This window comes from Alexandromys fortis, unplaced genomic scaffold (assembly GCF_014885135.2).
Source record: "Alexandromys fortis isolate MF-2015 unplaced genomic scaffold, M_Fortis_MF-2015_v1.1 scaffold_97, whole genome shotgun sequence".
Taxonomy (NCBI): Eukaryota; Metazoa; Chordata; class Mammalia; order Rodentia; family Cricetidae; genus Alexandromys; species Alexandromys fortis.
In genome coordinates this window covers 3,360,691-3,379,163 of record NW_026067981.1, presented here as the reverse complement: position 1 = coordinate 3,379,163, position 18,473 = coordinate 3,360,691, and the positions used below count along the sequence as shown (strand labels likewise).

General features: G+C 42.9%; 1 long non-coding RNA gene across 1 annotated transcript in view; it reads left to right on the top strand.

Moving 5' to 3' along the window:
- Positions 1–5,847: 5,847 nt before the first annotated feature.
- LOC126511289 (uncharacterized) overlaps positions 5,848–18,473 on the top strand; it is a 127,146-nt gene continuing 114,520 nt past the window's right edge. Inside the window, exon 1 of the long non-coding RNA XR_007594649.1 lies at positions 5,848–5,966. This is a non-coding gene — a long non-coding RNA (uncharacterized lncRNA). The remainder of the gene's footprint in view (positions 5,967–18,473) is intronic.

Sequence of the window (18,473 nt, the reverse complement as noted above, 5' to 3'; positions counted from 1 at the left end):
CCCAAACTAAACCAACCAACCAAAGTCACCTTTTGCCAGATTTACATGATGAGAGTCGTCAGCTTCTGGGCTTCTATTTCCGGTGGGCCACCTGAGGGCTCCTATACAGTTCTCTGATGCCATTTGATGGATGTGTATTTTACTTGGGCATACACAAGCACACCCATGTCATGTCTCAGCACCTTGTAGCAGTCACCACCTCTGTCTGAGGTGTGGGAGAACTGAGTACCAGAAAGTAAAGAGGAGTGGCAGGTAAACTGTCACGAAAGCATAAATGTCAAGGAAGATACTAAAAGCCATAGTGACAACAATGTTAAAGCCCCGGGACAAGGGCTCCCAACACCTTCAAGCGCTCTTCAGCTCCTGCAGGATTTTCAGTGCCATATAGTACCTGTGACATTTGAATGACAGTGGCATTTTCTTATGTCCTCTGTTTTTAATAATATATTGCCACAGGCTGGCTAATTTATAAATAAAAACAAGGCTATTGTGGTTCATCCCGTGATGGGTCTTCTTGCTGTCAGGATCCTCAGGTTTACAATAGGTCAGCCTGTGGTAAGAGACTGGAATGGAACATGACACTAGAGCCAAACTGGCTTTTATAGCACAACCTCTCCTGAGAGAACCCATTGGCACATCATATCATGTGAATGGGTTGGCATAGTCACGAGGGCAGAGCTCTAATTACCTTCTAAACGGGTTCACTGGTCCCATCTCTTAATATATCATAATAAGAAATATATTTCAACATGAGCTGCACACCAAACTCAAACCACAATGGTCAGCAGCTGGCTACCTCATGTAACGCCCCTTGCATCCAAGTGTGTCTGGACATCGGCAAGAGCGAGCAGATTTCTGTGATAGCTAATGCAAGTAAGATGGCGCCGTTCTTATTTTAAAGGGAATATACAAGGTACTGTCAAACACTAAGGGACTCCAGAGTCACATGAGCATGGACTGTATTTGGGGGCAGTTGCTTCCTGTAGTGGCTAAGAGAGTTTAGAGCCTATCCCAAGCCTGACAGAGAGTGTGCAGCATGGAGGCTGAGACAAAGTGTGCTGTGAGCAGAGAGAGGAGAGGGTGCTGTGGGGCTCACCCCTTAATGCAATGTGCTGTGTGTAGACCCGAGTGCCATGGGACTCCAACCTCTGCCTGCTTCTTCCTTTGCTAGGACGTCTTCTCAACTCCCATTTAGCTAAATCTTAACTACCTGCACCCTCATCTCCAGCAAACAATTGACTCCCTGAATTCTTTCTGTTTCTCTGCTTGTGTGAGGCCTCCAGGAGGCCAGGGGAGAGCAGGGCAGCTGTGTCTCTCCTTTGACATTTCCAGATGTAATGCAATACAGGATGCCTGAAAGCCTTTGGAGTAGAGAAGTCTTCCTTATAGGCTGCATCCAGCCTCTGGTCAGATCAAGGGTGTCACTCCCTTGTATTTCTTCTCTTTTGAACTCAATCTACATGTGCCTACAGAGTCCACAGTTTATCCTTCCAGGGGTCACTGCATGGGACACTCAAACATCTTCTACTGTTCTCATAATGGCCAGACTAGAGGAACATGTATATGTAACTTTTTTAATGCCTGGGACATAGTCTGCCACATAAGAAACTTTAAGGGAGGAATTATTTATTTGGCTTATAGTTTAAAAGCTGTCAGTCCATGAAGGGCATGGAAAAGCAGAACAGTTTAGAATATGATGGAGCAGGAAGCAGAGAGAGAAGGGAATATAGGAACAGGTTGAGGTAGGGAGTCTCCAAAAGCATGTTCCTGGTGGCATGCTTCCTTTAAAGATCCCACCCCATTGCTTGCCATTTACTACCTCCTAATAATGAGAAGATCTTCATCAATCCCCTGGGAGTTTCTTAACCACATCCAGTGACAGAAATCAGCCTCTCAAAGCTGTCTCTCCACCCTTCCGTTGCATGACTTCTGTTGGGGTGAAGAGGGAGCGTGAGTATTTTCTTAAGGAGTTGAACCAGCTGGAGTGGAAAAAGCAATTTAGCCTAGGTTGCCTGAGTCTGTCTGTACTGTAGCAGTCAGAAGGCTTTCTACTCTGCTGAATTCTTGACTTGGCTTACTGGCACCATCAAGAAAATAAAAACAATCAATGGAGAACGTCCACATGTCTCCCTGCTTCTTTTTTCCATCAGCCTCCCGCTTTGGGCACTAAAGCTGACTTTTACCAAAGCAAGCTCCTGCAGGATCCCTGCTCTCCACTGCGCTGCTACAAAAGGAAAGAGTTAAAGTGAGCGTTAGAGTTAAAATGGTGAGATCAAGAACTTTGGGCTAGAAGGCATTCCAAGATGAAATTTTAATGTCTATCTGGCAGGAGGAAGGTCCAGCCTCTCTGATGGGCTGAACCCCGAACAGCCATACAAAGGCATTCTTACTGAAAGTTACACAAAATATTTCTGCATGCCAAGGTCCCTAATCTAATTTACATGTCTTACTGAAGGAGGGCATCACATGCCCTCGTGACTTTAGTCCTTTATTATGTATTGTTTGCAATACACAATAATACAGGCGCCTCAGGTGTGCCGAAGGAGTCTTGTGACCAAAGTCATGGGATGGCTGCAAAGCCCCTTCAGCAAGACAATCACTGTTTCCCACAAGGATTCTTCAAAGTCAAAGCACTTCTAAAAAACGACTGTTGATTCTAATATCCACCCCATACAGTGACTCAACTAAAGTCCTACAACACTAGGGGCTTGTGATCGACTGTGAGATAGCCAAGCTACTAGATAAGGACAGAGCTCTGGGCAAAGAACAGAATGAATTCCTGTAGTTCTGGTTGGCTCTCATGAAGACCTAGCCCACCCACCCCAGCACCCACAAAGCACTACTGTCTTTTCACCTGGTAACGTTATGGGTGATTATAGCTTTGTACAGATTTTTTTATCCAACGCATCTAGTTGTTACAGATTTAATTATGGGTACGGACAGCTTCTAGGAAAGCTTTTGCCAATTTCAGGAAAGAGAACACCATGGATCATCCAAGAGTATGGAAAAGCCTTGCCAGACAGACAGTAGGGGTATGACCCTTGACTGTAGCTGCTCAGAGCTTGTGTGTGCCTTCCACTCTAGAGACCGAATGTACTTTCTGCTTCTGCTTTCTCAGCTGCTGAACAATCTTGGTGACTGTTCATCATACCAGGTCTGATGTGGACTTTTCTCCTTTGGGAGCATAGAAACTAAAATTACCATGGCTGTGATCGGTGGGAACATGGAGAAAGAGCATCTCCTCATCCTTAACACCATCAAGAATGTCATTCCAGCCTGATTTCTGCATCCTCAGTATCCTTTCCTCTTCTGAATTTTCCAGTCAGCATCTAAGTACAAACTTCTGCCTCCTGTCTAGAAGAAGGTTCTTTAGAACTTCCATGTCCCTTGAACAATTGGTTCTATTCTCTGCTCTCTTTTGTGGCAAAGTTCTTCAAAGGGGTTATCTCTAACTATCTTCACTTCCTTTTATCACCTTGTCTCTTGAATGCACCACTATCAAGTTTCTTTTCCCTTCATAACTCACTCAGAAAACAAAACAAAATGAAAAGCCGACCTGCTTTTGTCAAGGTCAGTAGTTACCAGAGCAAGGATGTTTTTCTCCCTGCTCAGATTAGTCAAAGCTTGTACCAATTTCTCTGCTGTATTTTAGTCATGAAAAGCTTTAGCTTGCACACAAAAATGTTGATTTTGGCAATGATATCATCAAAATACTATGAACCACTTACCTTGTTTCAAATCCTAGTAAGGTGAGCATCCACGAAACTGCCTAGGCTCCCACGAAACCAATAGGTCCAGTAGAATCAAAAACCCGTTGCCATTGTTCTTGAGGTCTCAGTAGTCCTCCTTGTCCGCTATGTTCAGCGAGACCAGTTTTGACCCAGGCTTTTTCAGACCCAGGCCAGCTGGCCTTGGTGAGTTCCTGATAGAACATCCCCATTGTCTCAGTGTATGGGTGCACCCCTCGCGGTCCTGAGTTCCTTGCTTGTGCTCTCTCTCCTTCTGCTCCTGATTTGGACCTTGAGATTTCAGTCCGGTGCTCCAATGTGGGTCTCTGTCTCTGTCTCCTTTCATCGCCTGATGAAGTTTAATATTCAGGAGGATGCCTATATGATTTTCTTTGGGTTCTCCTTCTTATTTAGCTTCTCTAAGAACCCGAATTATAGGTTCAATGTCCTTTATTTATGGCTAGAAACCAAATATGAGTGAGAACATCCCATGTTCCTCTTTTTGGGTCTGGCTTACCTCACTCAGGATGGTGTTTTCTATTTCCATCCATTTGTCTGCAAAGACTTCAATATCAGTCCAAACACACTGAACCTGATTGAAGAGAAAGTGGGAAGTACTCTACAACACGTGGGCACAGGAGACCACTTCCTACATATAACCCCAGCAGCACAGACAGTAAGGGCCTCATTGAATAAATGGGACCTCCTGAGACTGAGAAGCTTCTGTAAAGCAAAGGACACTGTTGCTAAGACAGAAAGGCAACCCACTGACTGGGAGAAGATCTTCACCAACCCCACAACTGACAAAGGTCTGATCTCCAAAATATATAAAGAACTCAAGAAACTAGACCGTAAAAGGCTAATCAACCCAATTATAAAATGGGGCACTGAGTTGAACAGAGATCTCTCAACAGAAGAAGTTCAAATGGCCAAAAGACACCTAAGGTCATGCCCAACTTCCTTAGCGATCAGGGAAATGCAAATCAAGACAACTTTAAGATACCATCTTACACCTGTCAGAATGGCGAAAATCAAAAACACCAATGATAGCCTTTGCTGGAGAGGTTGTGAAGAAAGGGGTACACTCATCCATTGCTGGTGGGAATGCAAACTTGTGCAACCACTCTGGAAAGCAGTGTGGAGGTTTCTCAGGAAATTTGGGATCAACCTACCCATGGACCCAGCAATACCACTCGTGGGAATATACCCAAGAGAGGCCTTATCACACAACAAAAGTATATGATCTACTATGTTTATAGCAGCATTGTTTGTAATAGCCAGAACCTGGAAACAACCTAGATGCCCTTCAATTGAAGAATGGATGAAGAAAGTATGGAATATATACATATTAGAGTACTACTCAGCAGTAAAAAACAAGGACTTCTGTTTCAAATCCTATAGTCAACTTTCAGTTTTATTTCCCTTAACCCATCACACTCAATACAGTGAATTCTGCCTCTTGATCTAGCATTGCTGCCTTCTCTGGCCTCTGGGGCACCATTTTCCTTCCTGTAATGACTGGAAGGTAGCTCTGCTCTATCCTCTTTCCTTTCTTTCTTTCTTGTCTTTGAAGGCTGGTCTTCAGTGTCCATTGGTGTTCATTGTCCGGTTTAAGGATCCCATCAACTTTCTTGTCCTTACGTTTTATTCCTTTTAGACAGGGTCTCCCTGCATAGCCCAGACAGGCCTCAAATTTTTGCCTATTGTCTCTCTGTCTTTAGAATTCCAGCTGTGCACCATCACTGACTGTTGAAATAGGAGCGGTTTTAAATTTTCCTGCTTCATGGAAATGTCTCTGGATACCATGGGCCTGTAGGCCGAAGATGGATGCCCCAACGGTACAGAGGAACTTTGGGTGACTGTCCAGGCAGCGAGATGTCTCTGTCATTTCTAGAGTTTTCTTATTTCTTGTTTACATCGGTAGTATTATATCCTTCTGGAGTCTTTGATGGAGTTGAAGAATGAATAGATAGTTATAGTTTTCCTTAGTTATGATAAGAGATAAAATAGATATAAATATTGTAACTGTAATTCTTACTTGATAACTGTTTTGTTATATGTAATTTTGCTATGTTAAGTTAAAGCCTTCTTTTTTTTTTTGTTTAAACAGAAAAAAGGGGAAATGATGGAGGTGGGTCTTGTAATAATAAAGAAACTGCCTCGGCCCTCATAGGACAGAAAATTAGGTAGGCGGAGTAGACAGAAGAGAATGCTGGGAAAAAGAAGCTCAGTGAGGAAGTCGCCATGATGCTCCCACGCCAGACAGATGCAGGTTAAGATCCTCCCTGGTAAGCCAGCTCGTGGGCTACGCAGAATATTAGAAATGGGTTAGAACAATATGTAAGAGCTAGCCAATAAGAAACTGGACCTAGCCGGGCCAGGCAGTGTTTGAAAGAATACAGTTTCCGTGTAATTATTTCTGGGTATAAGCTAGCCATGCGGGCGGCCGGGTGCCGGGGACGCAGCCCCGCCGCTCCTATTTCAACAACTGACCTCATCTGTTCTATCACCTGTTCTGTCTTCTCTAGCATTTCTATAGTAGAGGACACCCTAAGACTGCATGCATTCCATTTTGGCCGCCTACTGACTTGTCTTTCACCTTCTACCTTGCTCCTCACTTTGATCATGCGGCAGTCACAGCCAATTCTTGTGATGGCCTACGAGGCTGGGTTTTCTCTAATGTCATTTCCTAGCAACCCATTCTGGGCCTACTTAGCCACAGCCACAGGGGCCTGCTTGTCAAGTACCCGGAATATGTTCTACCTCAGTGTCTTTACACTGTGGTATTTCCTCCTGGGATTTTCTTCTCTTGTGTTTCCCCATGGTGTTATAGCTTCTCTGTTCAAGCTTCATTTTAGGATATTCCCTGATAGTCTTCCCTAAGTCCAACAAGACCACTGTAATCTTAGTTAGGGGTTCTACTGCTGTCAAGAGACACCATGACCACAGCAACTCTTACAAAGGGAAACATTTAATTGATGTGGCAACTTTCAGTTCAGAGGTTCAGCCCACTAACATCGTGGTGGGATATGGCGCCATGCAGGCAGACAAGGTGCTGACTACATCTTGATCAGAAGGCAACAGGAAAGTCCACTGAGTGAAACTTGAGTAAAAGAGACCTCAAAGTCCACCCCCACAGTGACTCACTTCCCTCAATAAGGCCACACCTACTTCAACAAGGCCACACCTCCCACACGCTCCCTTTGGGTGCCATTTCTTTCAAAACACCACAACCACCATTACTATTATCCCTTATAAGCACCCTCTGTTCTTTATTCTTCAAAACCATATATTTCTATTTCCTCTACTTTAAGTCTTTATCTTCAACACCTAAACAGTTAATAGCATATTATAGCAGATATTAGTTATTTGTTGAAAGAATGTATGAATTATTGCTAGGCTTATCAATTAATTATATTGGTGACATATTTTTTAAAAAATGTTCTGATGTCTATCATCAACCACAAGACATAAGAGAAAGATAAATGATAAAGGCTTTCTTTGCTATAGAAAGGTGACAGAAAATCACCAAATGTTCCCACATGGAGGAACATTTGTTCTGCCACACTATTCAGGTCACCCGCAGCAGGAGAAGCAAGCTGCCAGCTTACAGCTTGAGGAGTTCCTCCCAGGGGCCTGCAGGTGTAGCCTGGACCCTGACTTATGTGCAAAAAAGAACTTCAAGGTAAGCCAGAGTGAAGCAAAATTTGGTTTATTATGTAAAGGACAGTCAGCGTACACTCAGATCTTTCAAGAGAGAGGGGGGGGAGTTGGAAGATAGACAGATAGATAAATGATGATAGATAGATAGATGAAAAACTGTTAAAGTATCTCATATATATATACACACACATATATAGAACCATACACACACGCACACACACACACACATTGTATGTTTATGTGGCATTTGAAGTTACATTGTTCAAAGGATATAAGCTGTACCTGAGTTATAAATATTATAGACATTGCAAAAATGGGAAAGGAGTGTTGATAAGATAACAACAGAGGGAAAAACAGGTCAAAGGAATTCTTTCTATGCACAGGTTCCACAAGGGCAGGACAAGATTTGGTTCTAACTATGATTCATGAGAGTTTTGTTTGTTATATTTTCAGTCAGTGAGAGCCCTAAGCCAGATCCAGGGAAGCAATGGGCTCCTTTCCTTTTGAATATCCTCTTATTTTTTTCTGCCTTTCTACCCTACCTCACTATGAAGACTATTATGTGGGGAGGAGACAGAAATCTCTAATAAATAATAATAATAATAATAATAATAATAATAATAATAAAGACTAAAATTATGTAGTCATAAATTGGACTTTTAAAGAATATTCAATAGTATATAGAAGTGCTTACTATGGAAAACTACTATAATAAATGAAAAGAAATAATCAACCAGGCCGTGGTGGTTCACGCCTTTAATCCCAGCACTCAGGAGGTAGAGGCAGGTGGATCCCTGTGAGTTTGAGGCCAGCCTGGTATACAAGAGCTAGTTCCAGGACAGCTAGGGCTGTTACAAGGAGAAACCCTATATACAAAAAAACAAAACAAAACAAAAATAACCAACTGCAGAGTTTCAGGCCATCTGGCTGAGGCTGATGATTCATGGCCAAAGAATACTCTTGTAAAGTTCCTGCAGTAAGATTATTTTGACTTCTAATCAAGTGTGTTGAGGGTGTCATGGCACCTTGTTTGTCTATATGATAACTAGGGAACAATTAACACAGTGCATAACACAGTGGAGTTTTGGGTACAGTGGGCTATGTGCCAAACTATTCTTAATACTACTTTGTGAGGTTTATTAATTTCCATAAATCTCTTCTCTGGCTCCTGAAACAATGATGCTCACTTAGATTCCCGCCTTCTTTTCCTTCTTGCAATCACTAGACGTAATAGTCTAAGTATGAGCATTATTTGGGAGAGTCTTGGAAGTGTTTTTGAAATTTTAGTTCATCATAGAGGTCATGTTGACCAATATCATATATATCAACTTTATTAAACAATCTGCAAGTCAAAACCAAAGTAACTCTTAGATCCATTAAGTCAAAACTGGTTCTAGTCTCCTTTGCTTTCTAGTTCATGATGTAAACATTGAGACGAAACTCGTGAGGACCTTGAAGATATTGTGAGCATGCGTGTGTTCATCTCTTCCTCACTTTCAGCGGTTTTGGAATGAGATCTAACTTTTTAAACGTTATCTATTATCAGTTCCTGTTTCAGAGTCCAAAGAGTTTGATAGGGAAGCCCCGAGCAACGCCAGAAGCCTGCAGGGTGCTGTGTGTTGTCCGACTCCACCGACCAACAACGCCCTGTTGGTCAGAGCTTCACGCGGCGCTTCCAGACCCTTCTGCGGCCTGGTGTTTCCTCCAGGGTCCCGTTATCGTACATTCCAGGAGCTAAGAGCTATCCTAATGTTCTAGTTTATGTCCACCCTTCTCTTCTTCAGGTTTTTTTTAACTTCTTAGCTTCATAACTAATTAGAAAGGTTTTTAAAGCTATTTCTGGCCATTCAGCTAAAATAAATGTGACCCCTCTCCCCCTCCCCAGTGACTCCTGGTCTTAGAGAGCTTGGAAAATCACATGAGACACAGGGTGAGGAGTAGTAGAGGAAAGAAAATAGTCATTTCTGGGACAAGAGACTGTCCCTTCTTTATCGTCCTCCTCTCCTTGTTATGCTTAATTTTCTCGCCATGTGTTATCGCAACATATGTAATATCCGAGCTTATCTGTAAAATGAGCTCCCGGCCTCCAGGCTGCAAATGGTTCACAGGAACAGAACTTAAAGGTGTAATTTCCTGTGGCTGCACAGTTTTATCAGCAACTTCTCGGGTAAAGCAGATCAGGTGACCATACAGGAAGCCTGGGAAATGGCAGAAATGAAAATCTCATGGGACAGGCAGGGGACAGACATGGTCTTGTCCGGTGACCCTTCCCTTGCCTCCTGAGCGCTCCCCTTCTGATGCTACTGCGCTGGCCTAGCAGCAGACCCACGTCACAGCCCGCCCAGTCTTTCTTCACCAAGGAAGCCTGTGTCAGAAGTCAGGGGGTGCAGCGGCGGCGACGAAAGGCTCTGTGGCTTGCTAGCAGGCAGCTGTGGGTGTGACCAAGCGAATGGGTACCTCATGTGTCAGGGTTTGTCATCTCAGTGGAGTGGGGTGGCTGTGACATATGTGGTGGGTTTCCTTCTCACACCGCTTAACCTCTTCTAATTTTATTCCGTCCCAGCCTTTGGGCCATTTGCAAATGTCACTACACTTTCTCCTGCTTCCCCCTCCTTCTCTTCCGTTGACCTTTTAAGGGCATCTTATGGGCGGGGCTTTTATGTAGTGGGGTAGGATGGATGTGTAAACCCCTTCCACACTGAGGAGCAGTGGGGCTGGAAACCATGGTGCTTACTGCTTAAAAGAAGCACGTCTTCATAAAGTAGCCTGTTTCTTGATTTTCCATATCTAACAACGTGGGAACTCTCTCCGTTGTCACGTAGCTATGAAGGGGGAAAGCAAATGTCGCCCAGCTGAACATTAATGGCGGAAAAAGACTCACCCACTGTCCATTTGGACTCTGTCCTCACATCAGTCATGCACGTGGGTACAACGCACTAAAGAAAAAGAATGTATTTGCCAAATTTTCTTTTAAAGAGAGTGCTGTTTGTTTGGAAGAAACGCTGTGACATACTGTCTGGATTTGAAAGGTGTGGCTTCAGAGCACGCTCATGCAATGAAATGTTCTCCTAACTTCTGGGCCCCATGATAAAGAACAGGATGAGGGAGAGAAGAGGAGAGCAAGAGTGACTCATGGGAGACTCGTGGGCTGGGGGTGTAAAGTTACTGATCTCACAATTTTGAGGGATGTGGAGAGAATTGAACCTAGCATCTTTATCTTGTTAGGTAAGTATCACTAATCTATATTCTCAGGCCTCTTTTTTACTCTTAAATTTAGTGACAAGGTCTCCCTAAATGGCGCAGGCTAGCCTTGAACTCATTCTGTAGCAGACAGGCCTTGAACTTGTCATCTTCTTGCTTCAGTCTCCTGAGGGGTAACAGCTGACATCACAGGGCTGTGCCACCAGGGCAGCTGCTCATCTCCTGAAATCTTGATGGGAGAATTTATTTTTCTCTCTGAAACCTTGAGTGTCTTGTGAGCACTGGTGTGAAGTTGACACAAAAGCCATGGAAGTACAGGCAGGGAGGAACTGGAGGCAGGAGACACTGTAAGGAAAAGCCTTTAGGCTATATAAAAGCCATAGGAAAAAAGCTGAAATTATAAAGGCTGTGGAATCTGAGGAGTCAGAAAGCCAAGAAGGTACTCTACTGACTCGGAGGCCAGAGCAGGAGAGTGATTTACTTACTGAGAGTTGTTTGACATTTTCTCTGTGATAACATAGAACTGTACGAGCCGGGTGGTGATGGCGCACACCTTTAATCCCAGCACTCGGGAGGCAGAGGCAGGCGGATCTCTGTGAGTTCGAGACCAGCCTGGTCTACAAGAGCTAGTTCCAGGACAGGCTCCAAAACCACAGAGAAACCCTGTCTCGAAAAACAAAACAAAACAACAACAACAAAAAAAAAACAACCCAACAACAACAACAAAAACACATAGAACTGTACGTCATAATCCTGGATTAAATCTGCATTCACCACCTTCTTAATATGGTTTGATGTAGACCGTGCCCCACGAAGGTCTATCTATTAGAGGCAGGGTGCCAAGAGCAGTACTATTTGGAGGTGATGTGGGCCTTTAAGAGGTGGGGGTCTATTGAGAAGTCCTTAGGTCCCTGAAGGTATGCCCTTTAAGGGGATTGTGGGACCCTATTCTCTGTCTCCTTCTCTGCTTTTTGTCCTAAGATAATGAACAGTTTGTGCTAATATCTCCTTGCCAGGGCCAGTGGGCACTGCACTAGGGCTACAAAGTAATGAGGTCCCAAGCTCTTAGACTGGAAGCTCCTCTGATTTGTAAGAAAACCTCTCTGCTTCTCAAGTGGCTTATACTGTGCATTTTGTCACAGCGATGGAAAATTGATGACTATATTCCTTTTGATATTGAATGAATCAAATATGGCAGCATTATTTTTCATTTCTGCATAGTTTGCACACTTAGATTCTTTTATTTCTATGCTTTTATTTAAGTTGAAAATGTTTCCTATATTTTAAAGAAAAGGTACGTAAAGAAATACACAATTGTCCCATTTATCTATTTTTTTTTCAGCTGAAGGCACAGGACTACACAGCCATTGGTCAGAATGCAAATCGCCCAGGGTCTTATTCTTAAAAACTGTCACCAGAGTGGTAGTGTTTGTGGTGGGCCAATTCTGACAGGTTGAAAACCATGTGGGTTTGTGTAAGCTACAGGAAGACCTTCAGAATTAATATTTAGAAAATTTCAATCCTTTGAAGTACCTCATGTGGTGGGGCTGAGGGACAGGGCTGGGAGAGATTGGACAAATTATCAATGTCTAGAAAGTAAAAGTGCAGGTTGAGAACCAGGGCTGTAGGGTGACTTTCCCAAGGCTGCTCTAACCTCACCATGCCACTGATGCCCATAAGTTTTGGCCTTGGGGTACTTGAATCAAATCAACTTCAACCAATCTTTTTTTTTTTTTTCCAAAGAGTGGTCAGTTCCAAGACTATAAAAACAAATGAGAAACCCATCAGCTCCTTGGAGGAGTCCACTGTCTTTTAAAGGTGAGCTTACTATTCACGACAACATTGCTTCTATGGGTCAGTGAACCAGATTACTGTTTGCACATAGACCATAGAGACTGTAATTTACTATTGTGCACAGCAGACCAGTAGCTGATGGTGTTATAGTATCCATCGATAGCAGATATGTATTGGAAGCATAAGGTTCTTCAATTCCTAGTATGGTCTTTGTCCAGTTCAGATAGCCGAGAGATTGTGTATTACCAGAGTCAATCTTCAGTATTTCCTTAGAAGTTTGGATTTGGCTTAAAAAAATTCTTTACAATTTTTTTTTTTTTTGGCTTCCCAGGGCTGTTGTGTTTTACAGGTTAGCCTGTATACTGGATATCTGTATCCAGCTGAGGAGAGAAACAGACGCTGGCATTCAGAGACATTATTTGGACCCTCTGTCTACAGGACATAGGGAGGGCATCAGCTTCAATTTGTCCAGAGATGCCACTTTATAATTGTCATGAAGGTGACAGAAACTGGCAGATGGCATTGCTGACCACAACACTCACCATGCCTACTCACAAGCACAACCCACAAGGCTTCTGTTTACTGCACAGGACCTTTTAGAAAACGAGGGACCATATGTTTAGCTTAAGAGAGACATGACTCAGAAAATATGTTTATGAAACTCTGAAATGTTAGGACAGGGAAGGATTTTAGAAAGCACAATGTTTAGCCATCTACTTTGCCACGTGTAAAAAGACTTTGCATTTAGAACTCCATGGAACTCGGGAGATTTTTCTGTTTACTTGTCTTGTAGGTGAAGAAGGCAGTGTCTGGAGAGGTGACTTCGGCTTTCCAGAGGACACAGCTTCGCAGTCCTTTAGACTTCCAATCCCTGTCCTTTGTGTTTTGCTGCAGTGTTTGCCTCGCAGATGGCTAGCGGTGGAGAGTCCAGATTCAGACCGCTGATAGAATTTACGTGCTGTGAAATGTGTCAGGAGTTACGTCAGCCGCATCAGCCGTCCTCGTTCTTTCGGTGTTTCCCAGCCCTCTGCAGCACTGCTGTTCTTCCGCAGCTGATGAGCCGTGACCACCCCTCTTAGTGTTGCTCAGTCTGACGCGGATAAAAGCACCTCCTGGCAACCCGATAGGATCCATAGTTCGTGTGTGTTGAGTGGTGGTGGAGGGGCTAAGTCAATGAGACGGTGATGATGGCTCAGCTTTTCGCCACAGTGACTAATTCCAGCAAGTTGTTTCATCCTGGCTCCATCCCAGTCTCTTCATAAACAAAATGGACACATACCCACTTTATCCTCCATTACAAGGATCTGGGGAGCTTCTCATGAGTGGAGCGGTTGTGGTACCAAAGATCTCTGTAGTAAACCATGGCCAGACAGCTGGCCGAGTTCTCCGTACTTTAAGAACATAACTCCCAAGCGCCATTTATCTGTACTCAGACTTTCTCCTTAATTCTAGGGTTTCTCTCATAGGATCACATTTAAACAAATAAATAGGAAACAGAAAAGCAACAGGGGCTGGATTCCTCTCACAGGGCGGGAGTACTAGATTAAAACATTTTAAAATTGATCTTATTGAGCTCTACATTTTTCTCTGCTCCCCTCCCTGCCTCTCCCCTCCCCTTCAACTCTCTCCCATGGTCCCCATGCTCCCAATTTACTCAGGAGATCTTGTCTTCTACTACTTCCCGAGTAGATTAGATCTATGTATGTCTTAGGGTCCTCATTGTTGTCTAACATTCTCTGGGATTGTGATTTGTGGGCTGGTTTTCTTTGCTTTGTGTTTAAAATCCACTTATGAGTGAGTACATAGGATAATTGTCTTTCTGGGTCTGGGTTACATCACTCAGTATGATGTTTTCTAGCTTCATCCATTTGCCTGCAAATTTCATGATGTCATTATTTTTCTCTGCTGTGTAGTACTCCATTGTGTAAATGTACCACATTTTCCTTATCCATTCTTTGGTTGAAGGGCATTTAGGTTGTTTCCAGGTTCTGGCTATGACAATCAATGCTGCTATGAACATAGTTGAGCACATGTCCTTGTGGTACAATTGAGCATCCTTTGGATATATACCCAAAGTGGTATTACTGGGTCTTGAGGAAGGTTGTTTCCTAATTTTCTGAGAATTCACCATACACATATCTAAAGGGGCTGTACCAGCTTGCACTCTCACCAGCAATGCAGAACCTTTGCTCCACAACCTTTCCAGTGTAAGTTGTCATCAGTGTTTTTGATCTTTGCCATTCTTACAGGTATAAGATGGAATCTCAGAGCTGTTTGATTTGCATTTCTTTGATGACTAAGGATGTTGAACATTTTCTTAAATGACTTTCAGCCATTTTAGATTCTTCTGTTGAGAGTTCTCTGTTTAGGTCTGTACTCCATTTTTTTTATTGGGTTATTTGTTCTTTAGATGACCAATTTCTTGAGTTCTTTGTATATTTTGGAGATCAGACCTCTGTCTGATGTGGGGTTGGTGAAGATCTTTTCCCATTCTGTAGGCTGCCATTTTGTCTTATTGACCATGTCCTTTGCTTTACAGAAGCTTTTCAGTTTCAGGAGATCCCATTTATTAATAGTTTCTCTTAGTGTCTGTGCTACTGGGGTTATTTAGGAAGTGGTCTCCTGTGCCAATGCATTCAAGTGTACTTCCCACTTTTTCTTTTATGAGGTTCAATGTGGCTGACTTTATTTTTTTAAATTTATTTATTTATTAAAGATTTCTGTCTCTTCCCCACTGCCGCCTCCCCTTTCCCTCCCCCTCCGCCAATCAAGTCCCCCTCCCTCGTCAGCCCAAAGAGCAATCAGGGTTCCCTGCCCTGTGGGAAGTCCAAGGACCACCCACCTCCATCCAGGTCTAGTAAGGTGAGCATCCAAACTGTGTGGCTGACTTTATATTGAGGTCTTTAATCCATTTGGATTTGAGTTTTGTGCATGGTGATAGATATGGATCTATTTCATTCTTCTACATGTTGATATCCAGTTATGCCATCACCATTTGTTGAATTTCCTTTCTTTTTTTCCATTTGATATTTTTGTTTCTTTGTCAAAAATCGGGTGTTTGTAGGTCTGTGGACTAATATTTGGGTCTTTGATTCAGTTCCATTGGTCTTCCCATCTGTTTTTATGCCAATACCAGGCTGTTTTCAGTACTGTAGCTGTGTAGTAGAGTTTGAAGTCAGGGATTGTGATGCTCCCAGAAGCTCTTTTATTGTACAGGATTGTTTTGGCTATCTTTTTTTGCTTTTCCATATGAAGTTGAATACCGTTCTTTGTCTGTGAAGAATTTTGCTGGGCATTGCATTGAATCTGAAGATTGCTTTTGGTAAGATTGCCATTTTTACTGTGTTAATTTTACCTACCCAAGAGCACGGGACACTTTCTGGTGTCTTCTTCAGTTTCTTTTTTCAAAGATATAAAGTTCTTGTCATACAGGTCTTGTTTGGGTAGAGTTACTCCAAGATATTTTATGTTATTTGTAGCTATGGCAATGGGTGATGTTTCTCTGATTTCTTTCTCAGCCCATTTATCATTTGTGTACAGGAGGACTACTGATTTTTTTTGTGTGTGTGTTAATCTTGTATCCTGCTACATTACTGAAGGTGTTTATTAGTTGTAGACATTCCTTGGTAGAGTTTTAGGGTCCCTTATGTAAATTATCATATCACCAACAAACAGAGTTTAACATCTTCTTTTCCAATTTGTCTCCCCTTGATCTCCTTTTGTTGTCTTATTGCTCTAGTTAGGACCTCAAGAACTATATTGAATAGATATGGAGAGAGTGGACAACTTTGTCTTACTCCTGATTTTAGATTAAAACTCTTAAAGTGTTGGTGTGGGAGGTTCTTCTGTTCATGTGTTGCTTTCATTGGGTAATAAATAAAGAAACTGGTTTGGGCCTGATAGGGCAGAACTTAGGTAGGCGGAGAAGACAGAACTGAATGCTGGGAAAAAGGCAGAGTGGGAGACGCCATGGATCTTCTGCTTGAGATGGTTACTGGTTAATCTTGCCAGTAAGCCACAGTCATGTGGTGATATACAAATGAATAAAAATGGGTTAAATTAAGATGTAAGAATTAGCCAATAAGAAATTAGGGCTAATGGGCCAATAAAATGAACACAGTTTATGTGTGGTTATTTTGGGTGTAAGCTAGTGGGGTGGCCGGGACAAGCAAGGGACCTGACAATGTTTCCTTTACTGGAGAAGCTTTCTTTAATGTCTAGAGTTAAAACAGTCCAGTGTTCTTCACCGCCCTTCGTCATACACTTCAGTAAGTATCCCTGGTGGGAGGAAAGAGGCAGAAAATTCCCTCTTGAAAGTCTTTGAAGATTTTTCCACAGAAATTACATTCATTTGGAGGAAAGTAGATTCCTTATAATGTTTGCCATCTATTTCTTAAATGCCCTTTTTATCCTTTGGGAGAATCAACTATTCTTTTTATAGAAAGCAATATTGCCATGGTATAGAACAGATGCAAAATCATCGTGAATTTTAAGGTAATTTGTAAGACTTCAAAGAATTGCACACCGACATATTTTAACTCTCTCCCACCAAGATCTCACCTTTGAAAGAACGTTGTTTGCCCTTGAAGCTGGGATAGACAAGTTTGGGGAAAATATTGCTCTTACATAGTTTCCGCTGGGATGACTCTCTCTTGTCTGAGTACCAGTTCTGGGAGCACTGAACTCAAATCAGTTGTGTTTGCATCCCCAGCCCGTGTTTCTTACCTGTGTAACCTTGGACAGGTCCCCTCACCTCTTCACATTCCCGATCGTCTGTAATACGATGAGGAATCAAGCAAGGTAACACAGGGCCAATGCCAGCACACTGCCAGACGAAGTGTGAGCACTGAGAAAGGAGCTACGGCTATGAGCAATTTTAAGCTGTGTTTACTGAAGTCTAGCACGTGAAAATGTGTGCGCATGTATAGGTCGGTGCCTGTAACTGAAAGGCAGAGAGAGGAAAATTTTACCAGACAGCACCTCACCTGTGTGAGGCAACTTAGTTCCAAATTATCCCTGTTTTTCTGTTCAAAAGGCATAATTATTTACAAAAAAAATCCCAGGCAGGAGGGGAGATAGACTTGCTAAGAAAAGGAACTGAGACGGCTCTAAAAGGATGCAACGAGGACCCGAACGAGGAAGAAACCGGCATCGCATTGAGTACTTGATAGACAGGAAGTAAAGAGCTTTGGCTGAGACTGGCGAAACCTTTGTGACCTAATTAATGACACCTGGAGGGAAAGCAGGGCTCCTGCCCTGAGAGGGAAACTCAGCGTCAAATACTCTGCAGAGTTTTGACTGCTTTTGCATGGGACAAAGGCAGAAGAAATCGCAAGGGAGAGTTGAAGGGCGGTTTATTACGTCTGTGTTGCAAAGGGGCAGGGGAACCGCAACCCTGAAGAGAACGTCTGTGTTGCAAAGGGGCAGGGGAACCGCAACCCTGAAGAGAACATTTTCTGGAAGGAAGTGGCTAAGGTAACACCGTAAGCAAGAAGCAAGGCTAATGCTGGTGAAAGTGACTGCTGGCTGCTGGGAGGGGCGCTACTGCTTTAAATCGCCTCAGACATTAAAGCCCCTCCTGGTTAAAGCCCCTCCTTCTCGTAGGAGAAGCACCTGTGTCAGTTCCACAGCCATGGAACTTTGCATGAACATCCAGGCTTAAATCAGAGACCAAACAGTAGCAGCTGAAAATGGGGGAGAGACGATTCAGTGTAGCCCAGAGGCGAATTCCCTTCCGGTTTTGGAAACATCAGTGATTCCTCCAATTGTTAAAGTATATGAGTAAATACTCCCTGTTACTGTCTGTCTGTGAGACACCTTAAATGAGGTCATACTTTAGTTGAAGAAGCAGTAACTATTATGGATGCTGCCAAGATATTATTTATTATTTCTTTCTCTTGTTCATACAAGAAAAAAAATTAACCATAAACCAAATTGCTTGTATGAATAGTTAGGTGGATATGAATATGATTGGACGTATTAAGAGCTGGGAACACAGAACAGTTTTCTGAGGGACATGAATTCAGATAACTGGAAAGATGGCCAATGAGTATGGTCGATGTTCTGAGTATGATATCGACTGCCAAG